Raw genomic sequence first — 26,020 nt, forward strand, 5'->3', positions numbered from 1 at the left:
TGAAGCTTATCCAAATTTACCAACATTTATCACAACATACAAAATATAACATTATCTGCTCCACAATGAAGAAATATCTTTTACAAAAATTATTATAAGGCTAGCGATAATCATTTTTAATATGAATTTCCTCATTTCATAATATCTGGAAGAAAAAGTCGTAAAAGAAATGTTTACATGTTAAGAACGAAATAATAAAACTCTATTTCATTTAACCGCATACTTAAAATTTGAGGTTTTGTAGGTGTTTGCATGAAGCTATAATTTTAATTTTAATGGTAATTGATACGTATATATACTTGTATGTATACTTGTATAATTAGGCAATTCCAATCCATTTAAATTCAATTCAGTGGTCGACTCATGATATCGCTACCAACGGTTCCAGTGTCGAGTCTCAACATGGACATATGTAAGTGTCCATTCATAAATTTCATCTATTACCATTTCATCCTCATCGTCGCAATTAGCCAAATTGGGTTTAAAAGCGACGCACTATAAGGAAAATAAGAAACCAGAATGGGTTATATTTGCGGTTTATCAATGCTGGTATAAATAGCGAAACATTGTCAGAGTACAAGTCTAAACACACATTCACGCATACATCTTCGAACATAACATCTGAGATTAAAATGTATTCAGCGTTAAGTTAGATCCAGATAGCTGTCACACAAAGTTAATTTTAAAGGTTCGTGCAATGTAGTGAATGTCACGTTGCTCAAGTCTAGCATAACGTGCGCAGCTAAGAAACACCTTTGACGACAGAAAAGGGAAAAGGATATGCTTTCATCAGCACATTTGCTCCAATTTAAATGACTTTCCTCCACATCTCTCAGTCCAGGGTGCGAAATCCTGGGGACGGGGGGGGATCCCCTCACCAACAATCTTGGCCTCGAAAATCCCCCCACCAAAAATTTCCGGGAGGGAGAGTTTTTGTTACAACAAACAAAAGATAAGCAATTACTTTTAATTTCAAGTATACTGTACTAAGAATAATATCGAAAACACACAAATTAGTGTAGTTGCGAGTGTTCAATGCCATTTCTCTCTCAAGAGATCACTAACAAATCTACATCAATACGCACAATAAAAGTAAAACAAGAATGGAAAACAATAATAACTATGAAATCTAATTGATTTATATTAACATAAAGCAAAAGCTAGATAAGAACTTAACATAAAAAAACCACTTCAACTAGTATTTCATAATTTATTAACATCATTAACCAGTTAGTAAGGGAATTTAGTTTGCTACGTTATATCTGATATATGTAAAAGTAACAAATTATTTTCTTTATGTGTAATTAATAATAATAATAATATTTTTTGAATTTAGTAATTAATTTTTACTTTTAATAACATTATAAATATGTATATCGTCTAATTGAAATGTATGTATGTTTGTGGGGGAGGGGGTTTGTAGATTAAGATCTTTCTTCCCCCCACCAGTCTTAAATGATTTCGCACCCTGTCTCAGTCATTCTTTGTTACCACATTCTTTGTTACATTCTACTGTGGTCACTTCAGTTATTTAGAGAACAGGGACCAGATACATGTTTCCTTGAACACCAATACTAATAGTAAGACATTAGATATCAGCTACCGGCCTCCGTGGCGGAGTGGATATCGAAAGTTCGCACCCAGCATCAGCCATGAGTGATTCATCGTGTTTCTTTCCTCTTTCATCAAATCATTGTTCATCCTGATCGTCGCGATTAATCTAGGGAGGTAAAAAAAACGATGTGGAATTAACAAAGCACAATGGCTGTTACATAGCCTGAGTGCAGTGCAAATCGCATGTGGAAAAGAAAAATACTCAAATATATATTTCTTTTCCATATGCTTCCAAAACTTGTGCTTCCATATGATGGGAAGCTGACATACAGGTGCTTTGCGTAGTATTGCCGCTAGCAACGGTAATAAGTATAAACTTGATCGGGGTAAATATTTTGATATATCTCGTTTCGTACCTGTGACAATATTGTGCATTAGTTATGTCAGTTATTGAGTCAGATAAGGCTACTATTTAAAAGTTCATATTTTCTGCAACATTGATGGTACAAATTTGTAGAAAAATGTTCTGTCATACGCGATACTTAGTTAATACTCAACTGGAGATACATTTTAATATCTCTTTTTATTTCATTATTTATTTATTTATTTTTGCAAAATCTAATGAATATGTTACATTGATTTTTGGATGACATATCTTTTCTCCTGAGGGTAACAAATATTCCTTTTATCTGCACAATATTCGTAAAATCATTACTGGAAACAATATATTATGTTGTATTGTCTAACACATCACACTGAATTACACATTGCAAATAGTTTAAGCTATTAAGCTATTCTCCTGTTAAGATCTAAAATGTATGTTATTATATACTGGTTATTTATTATCGCTTTCTACATTCCTAGGCGTTTGGCGTTTGGCAGTAATAGTAAAAAAAATGACTCTAACAATTATGATCTGTGTTAAATGTAATGTGACACGAGCTGAAACCAAAATTTTATACCGTTAATCTCTATAGAAATTAACATTTTTTTAAAAAAATCTTATGCCGGGAAAAATTGAAAAATCTATGAAGATTCTATGTCTTTATAACGAAGATATTAAGCGTGTGGTTCCAGTATATCCGGGCTCGAAGTATTCGGGAGATCACTGGTACAGATCCGGCGGTCTGTCATCTACACTGAGAATATCCGTAATTCCAAGCGAATGCTGGGATGTACCTTTAACAAGACCATGGCCCTGCCCTCCCACGTCATATCCTTGTTCTTCCAGCGTTCTCTTACCCTTCTTGCGATTAACATAGCAGTGAAAGCTAGATTAACAAACCAACCAACCACGCAAATCCTCCGTGTTCTAGTCGTTGCAGGATGCATTGAACAAGCGGACATAAAAGTGGATGCGCATCTGTGTGTACAGCGTTAAGACTTCTTTTTTTTAAGGAAAGGGAAATGTCTTTGGCATTTGATAAACACTTGCAATCTTAGACAAGTGCTCGCGAAGCAGCACTTGAGCATAAATAAAACTGAACAAAGGCATCATTTGTAGACGGAAACATCCTAAATAAGGAGAAGTGTGGCATTCCGGAAGTTGGGGCATTCAGGGTTACAGTCTGAGGTCGGCCGAGAAGGATAAGGGCTATAACCTTGTAACGAGTGAGATGGAAGTGAGCTTCAATGCCGTGTCACGATGGGAAACTTGGAAACGTTGGACGTGACCCACTTGGTTATAGTGCATCTCGCCGCAGCATCCCGGCTTATATTGTGTACGGCACATACAACTATCCTGGGAATTAGAGCAACGCAACGTCCTTCTCCATGGACGTGGGAAATACTTATCATGTCTTGTGACACGCCATGTTAGACGTTACATGTATGGCGTGTGTTGTTTATCATTAGAGACCGTGCGTAACCCTGACGCTTCTGCACACACACACTACTGCGTAGTGTGTTTTTTTCACGGCCAACCTGATTTCTCATAAATAAGTAAGAGTGGTGATATTTTAGTCAGTTTGGTGTTTTCCGTACACCTGACATTGTTCTATTTTTTGTATTTTTGTTATTTAACCTGCCATTGTTATTGTCATTATGACTTTTCGATTTCTGCAAACTTCAACCCTCGCTGCAATCGGCCATAGTTGAACACTCCGGGCGAATAGTGGGATTGTACCTTCAACGAAGGTCATGTACGTGTGCCTTTGCATCTTTCTTTGTATTTTTCTTGTCTCAATTAATCTTTAAATAACTCAAGAATAACTGTCGTAAGGAATACGACTTTTGTCCTGCTCTTACTTACTTCAATACTTCATACTGAAAATAAGTTATCGCACTTTGTTAGCCAGCTTCTTTGGTGAAGCCAAAACATAACGAGATCTTAGATTCGAATCCGGAGTTACGCATGTTCTTCATTACCTCGCCATTTATCCTCATGGTCGTGATTAAATTGGACAGGTAGAAAAGCCATGTGAAATAACACCAAATTGCAACAATAAATATTTCAGTTTCTTGTCGTTATTGATCAAATTTCACACGGGAAAGCGAGCCACGCCAAAAAGGCCAAGAGGTGAGGATGCGTGTGTGCTACGATGACAACGATCCCGGGTTCCAGTCCCGAACAGAATTGTCTGAATTCGTCCATTTCTTGAACTACGCGGCGCAAAATATTCGAATTTCAGCCTTTAGATTTTATACGCATACGTATTAATTTATATGGGATGCAGGAGAACCATGATGAGATACTAGAACATTAAACCTGATATGCTTCAAGTGTTATTGTTCTATATCATCATGTATATTTTTAAAAATAACTTTAAACTAAAATGACGTTTTGAATGACATAATTAGGTAATAACTGCGAACTGTCCTCAAACACACACGCTTTTTTTGGATTAATGTTTAGCGTTGCATATGTGAATGATCATAATAATGTTATAACTTAATAATGTTACACCGCGCTAAATGACCTTCATATGTGATTTACGCGGCCCTCTGTAGTTTATGAATTTTTATTTTGTTTTTTTAGATAGTTTGTGTTAAGTAATTCCTTACCGTCATTTATTTTTACAGCTAGGTTAACTGCGATTATTAGTATGAAATGATGATGAAATGATAGAGTACACGTGAAAATTTTCATGATATACTTGGGTTCGACGTCATACCATGTAGTTTTCAAGCATAGCGTGTAAATCCCAATACCGAAGCAATTACATTAGAGTTATGTGCGTTGATATACAGCAATTTTATAACACTTCATACAGTTGATCTTGTCACAATAAGTGATATTCAACGTTGATGTAAACTCAGCAATAGAAAATTACACTGTTCTTCAAAGAACGATAACATTTGTGATATGTGCCCATGTTCACGTTCGTAGTATTAACACCATTCGTTCCAAGGTACAATAATTTGTCTAGTGATCTCATTTCATTTGAAGTCACAATCTCCGTCTTTCTGTTGATAATTCATAGATGATGTAATCTGAATCCTTTCCTTGACATAAGAACCATAAAAGTAATTTCAAAATATGAGTCTCCCAGATTAAACTTCACTTCTAGAGTCTTCTCTATTGGTAGAAATTTTCTGTTGTTGACAGATTTGAACTTATTATTATTATTATTATTATTATTATTATTATTAGTATTAGTATTAGTATTGTTTTGTTAGTCGTTACACTGATGATGATTGGAAATTGATTAAATTAATTAAGACATAAACACGATGAAATTCCCGTTACATGCCAAAGATTGAACCCAGAACCCTTGGTTTTATACTCTAACCACTCCGTCACGGAGGCGGGCTATTATGCATGTTTTGGTATTTTTTTTATATCTTTATACATGCCAACTCTGTGTGTGTTACAGAAACAAGGAAAATATAAATTCTAACTGAATAAGATATTCGTTGAATGCGTAATGTAAAAAGAATATTGCCATTATTAAGATTATAAACAAACTTGGTGTAGTCTTATCTTTCCCTTGTCCGTTCTCTTGGTGAGGCAATGCTGTTTGTTAATTTATTTTGCAATGTTTCATTTCCTCCTTTTTAAATTAGACGGAGGTTTGCTCCTAATCAATAGGACTCCGCGCTTTATCAACATGGATCGAGGACATAATTGTCAGGTGATGCGAACGTCATGCTTCGGGAGTTGCTTGTTTTGAGCGAAACTTCGTCAAGGTCGCAATATCCGACGCATTTGTGGACTAGCGGGCAACTGCCGATTGCCTCCTCAAGTGTTTTGTTGTACAATAATTCAACAACCAATACAACATGGAAGCTATAGATTATTACAGTATATTGGATATAAAACTTGGACTGTCGTAATGTTCAAAAATATGAATGATATATATTGTATGATTCTATAATCTTTTTCGTTATTTTAGATAACACCTTTGACTTGAAATTAAGGGATCCAGGGTTCGATCCCGGTAGAGGCACATATTGGTTCGGATCCCATTTTAAACTGTAGTTCCAGTACCGATTAGCTTACCTGAGCATAAAGTAAAGCAAAATTTGTCGTTGATTTACTGAGAACGTGTTTATAAATTTTGCATTAAGTTTTCTTAATACAAAACACGGATCTAATATATCTAAACAATTGACTCGAACTCGAGACCCTTAATTACAAGTAAATATAGGCGGACCGCTTACTTACGCTTGCACAAGTTAATAAGATTCTGTATAAATTGTGGTAGTTGTACATCTCGCCATCTCAGAGCAGATACCTGACATGTGACGAATTGTGGTCAGCATCATGCTTCAATCATTGTTCCTCAGAAAGTAAGAAATAAGCCCACGTTTACTTGGGTTATGCAGTAACAACTTCATAGACTCTGGCACTATATTTGTATCAATTTACGTTAGTTAAATGAATATAGCATAAATGATGAATGAACACTTTAATGATCAGGTGTAAGACAAAAATGGAACACGATTTCTGGTCTGGGCATGGGTATTTGTGAGTGCCTCGTTGTCACGATTAGCCAAAAGTGACAGAATAGCGACGTAAATAAAGAATGCAACTGTATTAAAACATTTATGTTCAACTGCTAACAACAGCTTTCCAGTTCCTGTTGGCAAGGGTGCCTGAGAAGTTACCAAACTATGCCTTTCCAATCAAGAAGACGGGAGTAAACACGGGGCAAATCTGGCGGTGTGTATCGCACCTGGTGTGTTTCTTCTTAGTAAACGCAATTCTTGGTACAACGTCTCTCCTGAGGAGAGCAAGAAGAAAGAGGGTGGAACGAATATGGTTTTCCGAGAATCGCGTAGCATGCACCCAATCACCAAAAATAGACGAAGAAGTAGCTGAGAAAGTCCTGGGAAATTTGTTTACGTGAGACTTCAAGAAAGTTCGAACGCTGACATGGCATGAAGAAGTCTTTTTCGAACCAATCAAATTCAACATGGCTGCAGTACATTCCTTAACTTGTTAGAATTTCGTAAGAGATCTCATGGGGAGAGGAAGGGGGGGATTGTACAGACACCAGCAATAAAAATGGGACACCTAGATCCTGAAATACTCCCTTCCCTGCAAGACGTTATGTGTGTGGCGTAAGTCTATGGCGATACAAGGATTGTAATAGCAAATTTTCAATGGTAGCTTCTACCACCGCCGTAGAGTTAGGCAACACACACAACGCCTTGCAGGGAAGCGAGTAATTCAGGATCTAGGTGTCCCATTTTATTGCCGGTGACTGCATTCAAACATGAGCAATCATACTTTGATATTTTAGAATATAAATACATTAAATATTATTAACGTCTTGTCATTTTTTTCCTATCCGTGATCCAGTGATTGCTTGTCTTGTCGACAAGTGATAATGGCTAGGTAATATATCCTTCTGCTTATTGTACCGTGTTGAAATATATCCCTTAAATTTGTTATTTGGCACTGTTGTTCGTGGACATTCGTGCTAGTTGACAGCCATTGTTCTTTGTTTCCTTCTTTGTAGTTTGTTTCAATTTGGATTAAATATCTCGAACATGCTGGCTGGGCAGCCCTAAATGAATGCCACAGATGCATCACAAGCCTCTAAAACGTGTAAAACGATGATTTAACTGTCTCAAAACGCGCCGTGTAAAGCTTTTTTTGTGCTGTAAACCACGCAATAAAATGTCTCGTTGTGTAGAGAGTAGAGGTTTGTCGGGTGTCGACCGACGCGCCGCCTCGCAGGCAGCAGCGAAGTGAGTCAGTTAACTGCGTAGGTGGTTTCGGTGAATCGAGTGCCGTACCTTCCCTCCCACTTCCATCAAACCTTTACTCGTAAAGTCGCCTAGAATTCCCAACTCATTTTTAACAGCCTGACTCATAGAACCTTCTCTCGTCTACAGTACTCATCATGCGAAGAAAGGAAACTTGCACATGTCGCGAGTTAACTGAAAGCTTCAATTACTTGTCTTTCTGACTCAACTTTCGTAGCTGTTGCCTCGTCTTTTTGTATAGCGAGGGTGAACTACGTGCAGCTATACGGCCTTTGTTGTGTTCTATGCTGAATGCCTCCACTCCTGTTTTGTGCACTTGAAAAATACAGGTTCGTGCAAGGAGTAATAACATGATAGAAACTAATTATTGTGGCATAGTGCAAGAGAAGCACAAACATGACGATTATTCGTTATTACCTTAATTTGTTTGGATTGCATGGTGCACTTTCTGCACTATTGCTGGCGTTGGTAGACAAGGGTTAACATGTCGCATAGGAAACCAAAGATATTGCTTTCTAATGCCCGAAAGACAAAGTTGTTCTAAATATTCAATCTCAACTTTGCCAATAGAAACGCAGAAAACGACGTGGATAAAGTATGTAAAATGCTTCATGGTTCGACAGCCATGGGAATCGACTTTTATCACGGAATTTGTCAGAAATCTTGCTACTTTTTCTTTATTATTATTTTCACACACCCCCTTAGTTGTTCTTAGTGCTCGTATCGCTTTTAAAGCGACAGTTCAGGCGCCTTAACGTCAAGCTGATCAACTCACTGGAGGCGTTGAAAAGGCCTTATGGCGTAAGTTTCAACACACAACACATTTATTCATGAGAAAAGTTTAAACCCACTTATGCACGTATAAGCTAATTGAGACTTGACCTACAGAATGGGGTATTGTTAACCCCTATCGAGGCTCCCTTCCTTGATCCCCATCATTTTACTTGCATGAAAATTATGATTATACATTCAAACTCTACCTACACTTCACGTATTTCATATCTGCTTCATAAAAGTTGGAAATGAGGGTTTATTTCTTTGAATTTGTCGAAACGTATTTTCGTTCTTTATTTCAATTCAAGTAAGAAATGAGAACAAAATTATTAACTGTACGACAGCTGTGCTGTTAATACTTTTGTTCTCCTATTAGAAGGGGCAAATCAAAACAATGAACGAAGAGAAGAAATTAGAAACGCCCGCACTTTGTGGCAATGCTCAGATAATTACCGTTTGCTTGCCAGATATCAGATGGTTAAATGACCCTTTAAGAACTATTATCCGTCAAATCGAGTCATTCAGTAATGGCAATAAACTAAGTGTTGCTGATAATCGCAATAACAAGCTGTAACATGATGGAATGGTTTATCAGTCAAATGTACATAATATCTATTCGCTGACAATTATCAGGAAAAAAACAGTTTCTTTCGCCCCCGCAAATTTCAACAGCTTTGTGACACAGAATGTGTAATGCTTGTACATAGCACTTACCAGTTTGCTTCTGTGGCTGCAGTGTGGCGATCTTGTCAGTATCTTCTCGGGGCTATCTCTCCAGTGTTTAGTGGGTGTTTTCAAAATGCATATTGAGCCAGCATAGCAAGATCATTTCTTTACGGTGCATAAAACTAGTGCATTTTCATTTAGTTCCTCTCATAGTAGATCCCTGCTCCTTTTTCTTATGTTTGGGTGCCCTTATATAATTTTAATGGTGTCATAGGAATACACAACTAAAGTAAAACATAAATATACAGTTCAGTACTATAGATTCGGAAGAAGAACGTATTATATGAGCGTTTTTGATGAATAAGTTTCTCACATCAAAGCAGATTGACAATGCAGAGACCCATGGCATTGGTGGCAGAGATAAAGGACAACGCACCCGTATATAGTTACGCCGGAAGTGATATAGCGGAAACGTGCGAGTTTTCATCGCGTCGAGGGCTTTCGATGAATCACGTCGCTGGATGCGTGGGTGTCAGGGTTGCAGCAAGATCGAGGGCTTGATCTGGGTTACACGTGCACTTTTGTTCTGTTGAAAAGTTGATACAAAGCTGCATCGGTCACAACAAACCAATTGTGGCCATTAGCGTAACAGGGTTCCAGATAATCGAACGGGCAGCCCACGAAAATCGTTTGATATGTGTTTTACTTTCCGTTTTTGATCAGTGGTGTGCACTTCCTTTTGCGCTAGAAAGTATTGCCCAGCTTTCTTTGTGCTGTGGTCGGAAACTGGATCACGTGATTCAACAGCAACATGTGCAAATCTGCCTGATCGGTCTCTCTAACGAGCGACAGTTCCGACGTCGGGTTAACGCCAAGAAGAACGAGCCAGGGGTGCCTTGAAACCGCCCGTGCAAGAGCTGTTCTGTTGGCGTTACTGCAGCGTTTTAAACGCCCGTAAAGATTAAGGCCTTAGTGTAAACTCTGTCTGTTGCGACTGTGCATGGAAAAATAAAGAACTTTCTATTCGTTGATGACATGCTTCTGCGCGGTCGAACCTGCCTAGCAAGGTTAAACCATCCCTGAACTTCATTTGGCAGACGTTCAAATCCTATTGTAGGTCGTGATTTGATCTTGCCTAGAGTTACAAGCCTTTCCTGTTCCCCTATCTCCCTTCTGAAGCTGTGTGAATTACCTGTCTATCTCCGGTCACGAGTCTCCCAAGCACTTCCACATATTGTGTAGCAAACGTTTCGATTTTAATGCACAAAAGTAGACCATTGCGAGTATTATTCGCAATAGAAAGTGTTGCCAACTTGACTCGGCACCGTAAAGAGTTGTTGTCCTGATCGTAGTCGAAGATAATTTTGTAAATTCGTAATTGAGAGTTACCGCAGACAAGAAGACATGCATGCTAGCCAATTGTTTGCACGGATCCGTGATTGGATTGTAGTGTTTCCAATTGGGTCGATCAAAGAAGGTGCTCTGAGATTGAGGCTGAAAACAGGCAAAGTTGAGCCAATACAGACTGTCTGTGCAGTAGATTTATCTGGCCTTTACACCATTGTCCATTTTCGTGCAAATAATATTCTGGTGTAACATGCGACATAAAATTTGGTAGACATTGTATATCCTTCAAGACCAGCTGCTCAGGTATTGAACAAAGAAGTGGTGGACTTGAGAAACAGCAGAAGCAATGTTGCCATCTTAGGCGTATTCTATTTTCAACGCATAATTTACGTCCGGTATTTTACTTCTATGAGTTAATCTCGATTAATTTTTAGATCCATTTTTCTTTGCAAATTTCCAACATTATCGATTCAATAGGGCGCAAGTAATTTCACGGGTCGTCATGACATTCTCTCTTTTCCATTATTTTTTTTAGATCGTTTGGCGCCAAGGGCTGACTCCTGCCGCCCTCTAGCTACAGCTCTGAACTTGATAAGACTGTGAGAAAAGCAGATATTGCGAGCGGAGAGAGCAAGAAAATTTTACGAAATGCATTTTTACTTGCATAAAATTTGAAATCGACGGGGCAATCGCCCCTCTGTACCCCCTCCCCTGCAAGTGCCCTTTGCCGTCTGGAAGAAAAATACAAGAAATACTTGAAAACTAATTCCATCTTGAGTACCTTTTTCCCCCTGATGCTCTTAGATTCCGCTAGCCTTGTTTCTGTTTTACTTCAATGTTTCCCCCCCCCCCCAGAATTGGTTTGTGTCCAGGGTTTGATGGGGCAATGCCCCCCTGTAGTTGCGCTACTGGTTGGGCGTAACAGGTAGTCTCTGTCGTGCCCATCTGTCTCAAGCTCACGTTTTGTGTGCACAGAAAACAGTGGGTGAAAGTAGTGATGGATAATTTGAGCGCACGTACCTTTAAACTTGACTGTACACAAGAATATGCACGTTGGTGTAGAATATGTTCGAAGAATATACATCAATAAATATAAAATATGGTTCCTTTACATCTAATGTTATGTGTTAGCAGTGCTTACACTGAGTGAAATTTCCATAGGAATATTTTGTTACACACGTTACGCACGATATTCTCTCGTTCTATTTATCTTAATTTACATAGCCTTCACTTTTTGTTCAAGCCATCCGCTGCAATACGGAAAGTACCCGATAAAAGTGTTACTGAACTCGGTTGTTCAAAATGCACAACTTCAAACGTGATAATTACCGACATGTTATTGAATTTGATTGCTCGCTTTATGCTCGCGGGCTTTCTAAATTATAGAGCTACTCGTTTGCGCTTTACAAGCTGTTGTGATAATGCATCTCATCTGCATTTGTAGCACACGCAATTGTTTAATCTTTTTTATGTAAATGCTTTTACTAATTCGACCTTATAGACTCTTATGCGCTGTGAAAACCATCGGCATTAAGAAGTATTTGCCCTTAGACCCGGGAATATTTTACATCTTACTATAATCGGAATTTTGTCGCAGTAGAATAATATAAAGAATTTTTATTTACGTTAAAAATAGTAGAACTATACTCTATCCCGGGAATTTCTAGAGCAAGGTCGTGCAGAAGGCGGAGGTGGGCGAAGCGAAGCAGTACACGCCGATACAAACAGCTGCGAGTTGCAGTCGCTTTTCCCTTCCACGCAATCCTGTTCCCTCGCATGTGTTCATTGATCGAACCCTTTCGAGTCACTAGTTGCGTAGAGATTTCCGGGACAGAGTAGACAGATTTTTGGGTGAAAATTTGAACCAACGTAATTGCCAGATTATGTAGTTAACTTGGGTATGTAAATCTTATAAACAGTTTGATTTTTCAAATTTGTTTGAATTATTTATTAAAATATTAGCATCGCCTACGTCTTGCATTCATTTTTCAATCTTCTTTCCCTGCGAAATCTAATTAATGCTCGGTAAAATACGTGAGAAAAGGCTTGCTTATAAGTTATCACGAAACTAGAGTTTATGCGATAACTGCATTATCTGAATGCCAACAGCTCCTATCTTTGCACCTTTACAGCCTATTTATTCTTAATGACTCAGTTACTTTGCGATATGACGCACAAAGTATGTATTTCTAAGTCATGTTCTAAAAATAGCAAAAATTGTTGTGAACAAATCTTTACGCTCTCAAACGCAACAATATTTTTGTTGTGACCGCTGACATGTTTTTCCTGGAAATGAACCATACGTAGTACATTGGTTTCATTTCTTATTTCCGGCATGGTAAAAGTTTAAGCACACTTCAAGCTCATATAAACTAATCGAAACTGGACCAATAGTTTAAAGTGGGATCCGAACCACTGTGTAACGAGTCTCCACCAAAAATCGAACGCGGGATACCTTGATTATAAGGCGACAGTGTTAGTCACTAACCTTTAGGAAACACCCTATTTTGTACACGGAATAGGGATTATGCAATTATGTAATGTGAGGAGCTAATTGGTTCCAGCATATGCTGACCTTTTTTTTTTTTGTTCGAAAGTGTAATTTTTTGATATACCTAATAACACGTCAAAAAATCAATAATATGTTATGATTTTTTTCTTATGTGATTAGCGTGTGTACGCAATCCATGTTGTTCATTGTGCGAAAATGCATTGTACAAAGTGAACAAGACAATTCGCTCTATCTACTATGCACTGTGATTTGTATTTTGATATTTAACGTCATTTTAAATCTCTTTAGGTTAAAGAAAAACACGGCGATGAAGAAGAATGGTGAGTAGATGAAATAGATGGAGCAACATACGCATAAAGTCACCCATACAAGGACTTGAACTTAGTACCTGCGTAAGCGGTTTGCGAGTCTAGCATTGAATGCACTTGGGTTTTAGGGAGCCTATACATTGTTTCTCGCAAATGAGTCATCTTGAACGATTATATCAAAGGCTGCAATTAAAAACAAATTGATTTTGTACCAACGTGTACCGGGATAAAAGCGCGGTCAAAGTCCTCTATATGCACTGATAGGCTAATCGAGACTGGATACACAGTTTTAAGTGAGATCCCAACCATTATGTGCCTCCACCGGGAACTAACCAGGGTCTCCTTGATTACAAGGTGAAAGCGTTCCCATAGGCGAGACCCAACGTGTTCTGGTGACTGCTTTGGGATCTTACGGATCTCACTTGTTGTTAGCTCCTTAACTTGGAATCGAACCAGGAACCAATCAGCTGCCAGACAGGCTGCGTTCAAATATTCCTAGGTTCGATTCTATACTCTGTCTCATCTATCTCTGGAGCAAGGCCGCGCATAGCGTCAGAGAAGAGGGGGAATCTAGTTAGTGCTCATAGCAAAGCAGTACACGCTGCTGGAAGGCTGGTAACCGCATTCGCCCCCCCCCCCTTTTCAGGGAATACCGTTCCCTCTCGCGTGTTCGTTGGTGGAGGCGTCTTGCGTCACTACTTGCGCATATACTTGTTTTCGTTCGCTTCCTCCAGAGATAGTTGGGACAGAGTATAGTACGAATTTCAAGTTAGACTGTAATTAAGGCTTTCACACACACGCAGCTGTTGTCGGACAGGCCGGGTATTAATGAACTTGAGGGAAGAGATGGATATGAAATTGCGTAACGCTCTCGTACCGTTCCGTATATTTTTCCTCTTTAGCAGACTCGGTTCGATGAACAGTTACAATGAGCTGCATCTTCCTCGGCAGTCACGAACGAGCCTTGCAAACAAATAGCGAAATCTGCCTCATTTGAGCGTTTTTGCCAGCGCAAAAGCTGACCCACTTTTGGCTTCCAGCATGAAAACAGCACCACCTAATGTTGGAAAGCAGGCCAGAGGCAAGTTCTACATAAAAGTAAGAGCCAGAGAATTTCTCCTGTTCGTGTGCATGAACGTGGTTCGTCCTTGGTAATACACTTGAATTCAAATGGTCATGTGACCGTGCGTATGCCACCCGCACCATTACGGCACACAGACCGTGGCTTGTTTAGTAGAGCGTGGCCCGGGAATGAGGTTTTGACCTAACTACGCTGCCTAAGTGACTCAAGTTCAAGTATGGGAAGGAAATCGAACTGCCAGGAGAGAGCGTGAGACTCGGAGAGAAATTCTGTCTACGCCACTGAAGAATACAGCTTGCTTTATCATGCATTCAGTCGAGTGAAACATTCATTTTTTCCCTTCCTCAATAATAACCGCGGATTTGCGATCTTCTGACTTTCTGTTTTGAAGGAATTGCTCGGCTTTTAAGCGCTTTGTTGATTGCCGTATTGATTACCTTGAGCTTTTTTATTTGTTGTGCTGGTGAAAGTTCCTGGCAGATGCAATGTGTGCTAAATTGTTGGCCAAGATTCTTTATACTTTCTTCCAAAAAGGTTTTTTAGTTCCAGTGCACTTCGTAACTCTAACGATCAATACTGCGTGTTTTTCCTCTACTCGCTGCATTGCTCACAACTATCCTACAGGTGTAAATGCACAACGTAAAATAGCTCAATAAATAAATGAACGCATTGTCTTCGATCTCAATGTCAACACATGGCATTGTGTTAATCTTTGACACTGTTATGGTTATTAATGCGAAGGAAAAAAAAAGGAAATTGAATACCAGTATGTGTATTAATGCTCTATTTTGAATTTAATTCAAGGTTAATTGCGAACAAATTTTCACTTTTACTTTTGATTCCTGTATTGAGACACAGTGGTTCGGATCCCACTAGTGTTGCCCACGAGACGAGACTTTGGCCTGTCTCGTCTCGTGGAAATGCTGTGAGATGCTGTCTCGTCTCGAAAATATTCGTTTGTCTCGGGACACATGATCAATCTCGTCTCGTCTCGAATTTTTAAAAGCCTGTCCCGTCTCGTCCCGTGGGCAACACTAGATCCCACGCCCAGCCCTTATTCACCTATCTGATCATAAAGTGATTTCATACATTTAATAAAGTCTGCCAACCTTTTTGTTATAACACATTAAGAAACTATCAATTTCTTATTACAGTACTCTTTTTATTTTTCACGTTCCATAATTATCCAAAATGATAAGAGACAATTTTGATCTGTTACGTTAGTTCAGTGCAAAAAAAGGGGTGAATTTACATTAATTCAGATCTCACACCTTGTTATTCTATCGTTGTATAAAATTCTAGCTACTAGCCCGTGAAATTCTAGATTTCAGTAGCGAGATTTCGCGGCGGAGTGGTTAGCGTTGCGCACTACAAAGCCAAGATCCTTAGGTTGAAAATCAGAAAACTCATGGAATTCGACTGCGTTTCTTCCTTCATATATTTCATTCATCCATATTGTCGTGATTAACATAGAGAGATGGAAAAGTGGTTGAAAATGCAAGAAAATGCAAATTTAAATATATCTGAATTCCAGTACGATAGATGTTCATTAAATCTTACCCTGTAAGAGACAAAGCATGCCAAATATAGCCACATATGTATGTTCCATTTTAAATGAACAAAATAGTGACTTGAATATTACTAAACATGGTGCATTTTATTGTTTCATCTCATCACAAACTCGAAACAAAATCCTTATTCACACGCGCGTTCATGTGACATCATCGCAACTTGCACCTGCGAAGAAGTTATCTTATTTCCGTTGAGCTATGCAAGTTGCGAACAGCGCATCTTTTGTTATGAGCTATACGCATGATGGAACATACGCGTCACACTCCGACAGAAAATTCCCCAGCAAAGTTCGGAAAGCGAAGTTGCTTGCGTGTGGTTCTTTGTTGACGGTAGCAGATAGGCCTTGATGAATAACATCGGCTTCCCCTACAGGCGGTGCTTCAGCTCAGCGTTTCAGGAAATGCTGCAAACAGAAAGCGGGTCTGAAGATTACATTCTCTGTGCCCCTTTGCTCGAGTAAGTTTGCATAAAAAGGGTTTCTCCTGAAGTGTTGGAGGCGGTGAACAACAACAGTGTTGCTGTTCGCAGCAGAAAGAGCTAATGCATAGAACTGTATCTTTTTGATGGCCCTATGAAAACGAGATTGAACCATTTTCGGTGTCAAGATGAACAATGACTGGACGCAGTGGTCAAAGTTGGGGTTTTATACGAAATAACAAAATTAGCTCTTTTCTAGCTGAAACCGTACCGTGTGCGTAATATCTGAAGCATAAAGTAAGAGTGTTTAATTTTACTCGGATGGGGCTAATCAATGGAATCGAACCTAGGGCCTCCTGATGACAGCATGATCGAGTTAAATAACATGATAGCCGGGAGATTCTTAAAGGACACAAACCTAAACATTTACAGGGGTTATCAACGCGGCAGACTATTTCTTCTCACTATAGATGTAAAGCAAATAATGTAAATTTTATTAAAATTATAAATTTGTTTCTTTAATTAATTCGAGCAGAACTAAGGAATCCAAAAAAATATTTGATCCTGTTGAAAACCCGTAAAAAATGATATTGTTATTATTTAATGTTATTGTTCCGGAAATTGGTTTGGCATACGTTTAACATTCGCCTACGAGCACATAACGCAAGGCAAGCAAGTAGACTGACAGTCGTTCAGGATTCGAAGGGCGAGGCCTTCAGAAGATTTCCGCATCAATCCAATCCAGACACCCTTTCCTCTCTCTCTCTCTCTCTTTTCACAGTGCACTCAGAAGTCCCTCTCGCTTTCGACTACGTATTTGCGCCAACTTCCCCAGCGTTCACTAACCCTACCTCCTGCGCTTTGCACTCGGCATCCGTTCGGGTCTCTCCGGCAAGAATCGGCTTCCGAGAACGGGATCGTGCTTACGTAACGAGTAAAATATATTACGTAATCAAGGTGACCCATCGCGGCTCTGATTGGTGACTAAGAGAGGGTGGCGTCCTCGCTCCCGGACCGGCTCTCTCCCCACCACTGTCCCGAGTGACGATGTGTTCTCGTCAGCTCTCGGAGTTTGCCGCTAGGCGGCCGCTCGCATGTCTTCAGTTACTCGTGTGGCGTGGTGCGGTGAACAAGCGAATGCGCGACGCTGTCAGATACGACTGTGCTGTTTGCGTGTTCCCAGTTTAGTGCACATTTGTTTAGTGTTTGTGTTTACCTCTGAAGTTATACTTTGGTTTACTGGAGTGAACAAGTGAATTCGACATTTATAGATTTTTTGAATTAGGTGAGTTTTGATCACCAGTGTTTACATATATGTTTATTCTTTTTTTTTTTAATTTTGTGTTCGTGATGGAGATTTTAGTCTATTATTTAACTATATGTTACTTTATCTGTTGCTTCATTTGACGTTCGCTTATTTGTTTCTCACTGTCACATCTTGCACTCGCTTAGTTAATGGATTGTGGAAAAACATGAGTTGTGTGGAGGGAGTAACAGGCGCGACGTACAATGACATCGGTGTTTGCCCCCGCCGTCCGGACCATGACCTTCGCATGGTGCGGCGTAAGAAGGATCTTTGTTCGGCAGGCAGGTACAGGCGTTGTTCGTAGTATTCAGTACAGTTGCAGCGAGGTCTGTATTCTGTTGTAGCTTACTCACAGAAGCTTGGGTAACTGAGAAAACATATGTTTTGGATCTCGGTAACTAAATGCTCTGTGACGCGTGTCATTGAATCTTAACAGGGTAATCCACCGATAATTTTGTACATGGTCGGTCGGTAACATCCTGTTTAGATTATTCTTTATAAAACTGATATGATTTTAGACGGGTTGGTAACATTTGTGTTCAGATTTGTTTTTAGCCGTTTCGAAAAAAAAAATAAGAAAGCGTAAAGTTTGGGTGTAAATGTAAAAGTTATTTTAACTTGACGTATAACTAACATTGATCTCGGTACATAAACATCGCCTGAAGATTACGTACTACAGAGACGTAAAATTATGCTTCGGAAATCTCACTTGCTTATGAAGCAGGATCTCACCGGAAATTCATCTTCCTAGAAGTGTAGTTAATAATTAGTTCTCGGAAAAGAAGATTCAGGCGCGACGAAACTACGATGCGTAATAGCGTTACGTTGAATCAATAAGACGAACTCGCTCGGTATGCGATGCCAAGGATGTAATGCCCGGAACTCATCATTGCACAACTCAAACAGAAACGGGCAATTAACGTTTTCGCAACTGGACGCAACCACCCCGCCTCATCCCGAGGAGGTGCGTACGTGTCGTTTCTGGGTAAGTGTCGAAAACTATCGCTAATTTTATAGTTTTGGCAAGCGCCTGCTTAGTTTGTACGCCTCGTATTCTTGCGTTTCTGCCTGCGTCGCGTGTTGACGTTTCGGAAGCGTAAATTCGACAGAATGGAGTAGGGGGAGGGGGCGGGTTGGAACAGTCGCGATCGGACCTCATTTCGGAGAGGTTTCCATGGTGACAGTGAATGTGTCTACAAACGGTTTCCACGTGATTTAAGATTCACGTTCGGGCAATTTGCTCTGCACTGATCTTCGAATGATTACGCGACCTGGTCGTTGTGTCAGTCGGGTCGAACACGCGCCCTGCACTTTGTCTTGGGACTATTGTCTCCATGAAGTAAGTAGAGGGGAATTATGGGGATACAAATATTTGGGTAGATGAGTTGTTGCACGAGCATGTGACGCTGATACAGAATGCGTAATGCTTGTTTTGAATCACCTGGATGCGTGGTCCGAACATTACTTAAGAATGTACGTTACACGGCTTGCTGTTGTTCAGTGGGTGTTTCTGTTCCACTTTCCATAGCTCTGGGACTGGTTGTGTGATTTTTCTCCATTATGTAGGCAACCTTTGTGTAGGCATCAATTCTGTCGCCAGCATCTCCATCTGCATCTACCTCCGTTAAACCCTTGGATGCACCAGCGACACCAATTTCCAGTTAATTTCTCGCGTTTGGTGTTCGTTGCTGTTCCCCCTTCCCCTTTTTCTTATCATTGTGGTTGTAGTGCGGATATGAGTCACGCAAAACTGCCAGGAAGTTTATGCACTTATACTTTTCTTACTTTCTGAATATAGTCATTTGGGCCTTCCTGGTGGTGCAGTGGTAAGGCTGTCGCCTTGTAATGAAGGGGTATCGGTTGCCATCGCATTGGGGGCACGTGGCTCAGTGGTTCGAATAAAAAAACAAACAAAAAAAAAACAACAACTTTGGAACGTACACACTTGTCGAGCTTTTGAAGAATGTTCGGTCAATTCCATCAGGTTTAGTAGCGTGGTGTGTGTTAGGTTCTTTGTTATTCGTTTCCAAAAATAGAGGAGGCCAGAAAGCCCCTGCAATCGATCTGTAGGGGGAGTGAATCCAGTCTAGTGCAGTTCCTATTAGCCTCCTGTGGGACTCCCCGATGGCGTAGTGGAAGCGTCGTCGGCTTGTAATCACGGTGTCCCGGGTTCGATACCCGGTGGAGACACACAGTGGTTCGGATCCCACTTTAAACTGTAGGTCCAGTCTTGATTAGCCTTTCTGTGCATAAAATGGACTTAAAACAACAATTCAATCAATCAATCTATTAGCCTCCGTGCATAAAATTGACTTAAAGAAAACCAAACTCTGCAACATTGTGTAGACGTGAATTCGACCACCACCAAGGATGTTTTGTTTTGTGGTAACACATCTACATCAGAGTATTAACATTTGGTAATTTCAGCCTCGGATAACATCATGTCCAATCGAACAAGGGCAATCACTTTTTTAATCATGGCTTACCGGATGGGTCGCGGAAACCAGTATATTATGCATTTTGTTTTGCATAAATATCTATCTTATCTGTGACTTGTTTAATCGCAAAAAATGGTTTCGTAAGGTAGAACAGTTCTATCCACTGTACCTTTTATATGTGTATGAAATCTTGCTTAGACTGAAGTTAAGCAAGAAAAAAGAACGATGGAATTGATGCAGTAACCACGCATCGCGAGAATCTTGTGGTGGGCGGTGGCCCTCAGCTGTAACGTTACGGAGTTCTAGTTTTAGTCTAGTTCAAGGTTAGAGAAAGTGCTGGCAGTGGCTTTGGTATAATTAGGAAAGTGTACATACAGCTGGGAGGCATAAAAATGCAAGGCAGTCTACTACCGCGTGTCTTATCCAGAACTAATGGTCTCGTTCTGTTGTAGTGAGTGCAAAATACCTACTTCCAATTGTTTGTGTCCTTGGCTCACAAGTCGGTGTACAGTTAAACAAATAATAGGTTAAAGCAATAACGCTTTTCGTGTTTGTGTTTCTTTTTATTCTCACTGTTGTGGCGTAGCTTTACGGGTGAGGATGGAATCCAACAATTCGTAGTAGGAATTTGCAGTGTTATTAATGTCTAGTCTTCAGACAATGTCCGGTGTTCGATTCAAGTGCGGTGTTACTTCTCCCCATTCTTTCAGATTTCTGCTATCTTAAAATATGACGAACATGAAGTCAAATTCTTTCTCCATCATAATGATGCATTGTGCATAGCGCATCTAATATTTCTCAATTCTTTTCGAGTCTCTGTAAGGGTATGTGGATGGGAATCGAATCGGGTTCTTTGTTTATAAGGCCACTACGATAATGGGAAGGTTCATTCTTTCTCATTCTTCACAATTATCGAAGAAACACTCACTACGTTAAAATCGTTGGTTTAGTACAATTTCGAATACGAACGCATACATCCGTTATTATTATTATTAATATTATTATTATGAGCTTGGGTTTTTGCATCTGCTTGCTGAAAGCAGAATATCAAATGCTTCTACAAGGGACAGCCAGATATGCAAGAAGTACATGGCCAAGCTTTCTGCTTCGCAATCCCTTGTGTCGTTTCAAATTATCAAATTTTTAGATTCTATGCAGCTAGTATCACTAGGAAGGGGCTTCTATTTAAAATATGTAATTCCAATTTTGCGAGGATGATGAACTCCACCCATTCACGATGAAGGATATTGCGACTTTTCCCCGGCCTTTCCTTTCCTCTTCCTGCAGAGATCCAACGAGGAAGAACCAACCCGTTGTGTCTGGCAAATCTCGTCTACCTCGATCGTCATTTCTGCTGTGGTCGAACAGATTAAAAGTAGGTTACACTCTCCTTTCCTTTCCAACCAGTAACTTGAAAGAATGAGCTGGTAAGTCGGCCAGTGTATTTAACCTTATTCGAGGCCCTCTTTTGATTCTCATTGTTAGCAACCGTTGTCAGAGACATATTTTGCATTTGTCGGTGCAGTGCGTATCATCAAAATAGAACAGGCCGCTTTCCTAGAATCAGAAGTTATGGAATCAGTTAGGAATTCATTCAGTCAGAAGAAGAAATAAAACTTATATACGTTAAGATAATGATCATTGAGAACGAAAATAGTTGTGTTTCACAATGGTTTTCTATCCCAGTAGGGTAAAATCATCGATGATGAACAATGATTAGGCGGAGAAGGAACAAAGGACAATCGTAAATATATATATATATATATATATATATATATATATATATATATATTGCCCGGTCTGGGTCTTGAACCCAGAACGCTTAGAGTCAAGCACTCGACCAAATCGATCACCGGGGAGGCAATACCCAGGGTATTGAAAGGGTATTTTTATATATATAAAGCTAGAAACGTCCGTACTTGAGTGTGTACTCGTCAAATATTTGTTTTACTTCTGAAAAGGGTCAACCTCAAAATATTTTTTTATTGTTAACTAGGCTAAATCAAAATGTTTTTAGTTGTTTTAAGAGCTCAAAATGTGATTTTTTTTCCACTTTGTCTCAATACTACAGACACACTTTGGTAGAACAAATTCTGTTAAAAATAAACTAATACGTATATTGATATTCATGAAAGATATAGGTATCATCATCATATAATGCCGTCATCTCGGGATATTTTGCTCAATGCATCTTCCAAGTCTGTTTATCCCCTCCCCCCACACACACCTTATCCTAGTAGTCTTCAATGTTCACTGTGTACCATAGTAACTAAACACATATATCTAGGCTATTCGGGAAATAGCACTCAACTCAAAAATGCAATTTTACACAAGACAGTTGTTTATGTTTATTCTTTTAAATAGCAGACTTTACCGAACGGACAGGATGTACATTTTGGATCAGCACTGTTTGGAATCTTTACACATGCCCAGTGTGATTTAAATGAAAGCAACAGGAAATCGCAGTTTTGTGACTTATGTGCTTTTTCTCGAATACCCTAGCCGACCCCCGTGGCTGAGTGGTTAGCACATAGCGCTACGACGCCAGAGGTCCCGAGTTCGAATCCCGGCCTGGGCATGGATGTTTGTGAGTGTCCATTCATCAATTTCATCATATCATCACTCATCCCAATCTTCGCAATTAGCCAAAAGTAGCACAAAAGCGAAGTAAAATATAGCAAATCGAATACCATAGACATTTCTCGTCTATCTGGCTTTCCAGCTACAGGAAGCTACACCCCTAAACGATATGCAATCCTCTTTACTTTTGGTGTTAATTGAATTGTCTATCGATAAGGGTAGAAATAATAGTTGTTTGGAGAAGGATTCCTTGATTGATTTAGTTTATTTTATTTCGCTTTATGCCAATTGTGGCTAATCGCAAAGATGAGAATGAAGGGTGATTAGATGAAAGAGATAAAGGGATAATCACAAACAAAAGTCCCCTAGATGATTATACTGACCTTAGGGACGCCAGAGCTTCCTTAGTCTTCAAAATGCAGTCCACGGTCAGGGTGTACTACGTGGAAGTGAGGTTGACATTTGGGTGCACTATGTGAAAGGAGCACCCTTTACACCCTAGAAGTATTCCTATAATTCCTAAAACAAAATGGAATTATGAAGTTTTACTTACAAAGGAGTTACATTTTGGCATATTGGAATAAAATATAAATTAACATTATATTATTTTTATATATGATGCCAATATATAAATGCATGTTCATGCATACTTTAAAGTAAGTACAAAGAACAGAACAAGCCACTGCTACGGTGTTCGGCGATCACTTATTATTTCGAAACATGGCAAGCGCCTCTCCAATCTACTCGCCTATCGGAATCGCGAGGCAGAACTGCTCCCAGGGGATATCTAACCGGAGCTTCTTGCCTTTGAAGCAGAACCCGCATCCATTGCATGGCAGAATAGGGTAAATGTTTCTCATCTCACCGGATTTCCAGAATACCTTGCGGATTGATCCGGTTCCTTTTTTCTCTCCCGAGGAAGAAACTGAGATGTTTTAGTGGTTGGGATGAAATGCTGATGCTTATCGCCACCTTCCCACAGGAGAACGTTTTTCGTCAGCGCGATAAATGGGTGCCCGCGCTCCTCGTACATCACTTCTGCTGGGCGAGAATTATGCGTCAGCAATTTTTGCACCGCTGGTTTTGTTATGGGTAATGTTCGAGTTTGGAGTATAGAGTATTCTCTCACCTGCGCCAAACGCTAAATTTTCCCGACACACTAAACTGCTGTTTGCACTCAGCGATGCATTCCTGTAATGCATTCATTCACTTCTTCGTGCTTATCTTAATTGCAACATTGGATAGCCAAATATTATCATTTTCAAAATATTGTTGTTGGCTTCTGGTTTGAGGTATTTGGGAACGCAGTTCCTATTCGCGTTCGAAATCGATAATTCAACGAAGGTTCCAGGTTCGAGTACCGGAATGTGTGTTCTTCTAAGTGTCCCTGCAATTTGATTTAATCATTCATCATCATCGCCACTGTTGGCCAAAGTGACAGAAGAGCAATGCTGAATACAGAAAATCAAAGAGAACTACTTTTACTTTCATGAGATACATAGACTGAATCATGCAGATAGAGACTACCTATTCCTGTTCCTTCCTCCCCTTTACTCCATAAGTGCGTCGTTCATCTTCGGCGCCACAAGTAAGGAGCAGGCGACAAAGCGAAAATCCTTTCGCGAACACAATGTAAATTGATTTTACTTGCGCGTGACAGATGGATGTAATTTCTAAAAAAAGAGAATCAGTTGTCATTACGACTTTTTTTTATATAAATCGGAAGTTCACTGTAGTTCTAACCTGGTTGTATTGAACGCATTCTCTGATGAGTGACAAAAACGACAAGAAATCATTGAATGTGATGAACGTACTAACCAGCAGTACATACTATGTTATATGGTGAATATGTTATTCAAACCTTCGTGCATTGTTCTCACAGCATTGGCTGTGATGTGCAAAGTTTAGTTCTCGCCTGGAGAGCTGCGGTGAAAGGTCGCAGTAGTCGAACTCGGATCTCTTCGATTCTGTGCTCTGAGCTCCTATTTTAGTCGCATGTCGTGACAAGTTGACAAGAACAGACTTGAATGTTGTTCGATGGAAGTGATAACTGACCTCTTTTACTTTTCAGGCAGAAATTCAAACTTGAGGAAGGAATATATTTGTAGTGCCCCTTATGTTGTTGGCTTAATTCTTGCGATATATAGGTAATGTTTACACGGTTGTTTTGAAGTGAATTTTAGTCGAAATTTATTGGTAGTTATACCTGGGAGGTAGCCACTTAAAATATGAATTTCAGACGTTTTAAAATGCAAAGACTTGGCACTAGACAACGCTAGGTCTCGTCTCGATTTAAAAAATATCCGTCTCGTTCTCGTCTCGGGTTTCGGAACATATAGTATAACAACATATACAACATAAATTTTCACAGCGTATATGGGTCATTAAGGCAAACAACATTTCTTAATGTTTATTTTCTGTTATAAGACTCGTTTCGAAAAAAAAATAATGTTATGTGAATATTTACAACTACGCAGCCAAGCTCACAAGAGGCACTAATGGATTCCCTTTGTATTTACTGTGAGCAAAATATATGACTTATCTACAAATAATCAGGTAGATGTCCGCATGGCATGTCAGGAAGTAGAATAGTAAAATGTAAATCTGCTTTAGGTAACGTTTTTGAATTTCATACCAAAGTTTCCTACACCAAGCGATTCCCGATAAGGTCATATTTCAGTGCTGCTGGATTCGCATTAAGGTTGTAGGTCCAGCCCCGATTAACATAGTGTAGAGGAACTTTTTCCTAACGATAATAACTTGTATTTGAGAAAGTTGATCCTTGATATGATGGAGGATCCACACTTTAAATTCAGTGCAAACAGATTTTTAAGGAAACGTCATTTCTATTATTACGAGTGCTTAAAATATAAAAATGTTTTCGCAGTTGTTGATAGTAAATGACGCTGATACAATTATGGTTAAATGTAGTTTGTGCCTTTGTGCCTTTGTTTGCAGCTACTTGTTTCCCTGGCTCCCATCATTGCTCGAAGGTCTGTTGAAACTTTGGGATACTGGATGAGTTGACTGTTATTTGGATCAGTGCCAAGTTCAGTAGCGAAACTCACTTGTTGAACTTATTCAGAGAACCCCTTACATGTTCGAAACGTTTCTGTCTTATCCTATGCATACCTTTTCGGATAATACTAGCTTCTTCCCTTTGTGGTAATTTTCTGGCAACTGAAATTAAGAATGCCATTGAATTGTGTTTTGGAGTAATTAATAGTATGCGTTTAACACAATATGTGAAAGTTATGTTTTAACTGTGAGTTTGTAAACGTTTAATGTTTTTTTATTATTATTATTACT

At 39.4% G+C, this 26,020-nt stretch overlaps 1 protein-coding gene across 3 annotated transcripts in view; it reads left to right on the forward strand.

The window, feature by feature from the left end:
• Positions 1-26,020, forward strand: part of vri (nuclear factor interleukin-3-regulated vrille) — a 95,527-nt gene that overhangs the window by 64,655 nt on the left and 4,852 nt on the right. Inside the window, exon 1 of one of the 3 annotated variants that reach the window (XM_083117460.1) lies at positions 17,444-17,672. The exons of the other annotated variants lie outside the window; for them this stretch is intronic. The gene's annotated coding sequence lies outside the window, so the exon portion shown is untranslated. Of the gene's footprint in view, positions 1-17,443; positions 17,673-26,020 lie in introns of those variants that run through there. 3 annotated transcript variants of the gene reach the window in all.

This window comes from Lepisma saccharinum, chromosome 2, assembly GCF_977018435.1.
Source record: "Lepisma saccharinum chromosome 2, izLepSacc3.1, whole genome shotgun sequence".
Taxonomy (NCBI): Eukaryota; Metazoa; Arthropoda; class Insecta; order Zygentoma; family Lepismatidae; genus Lepisma; species Lepisma saccharinum.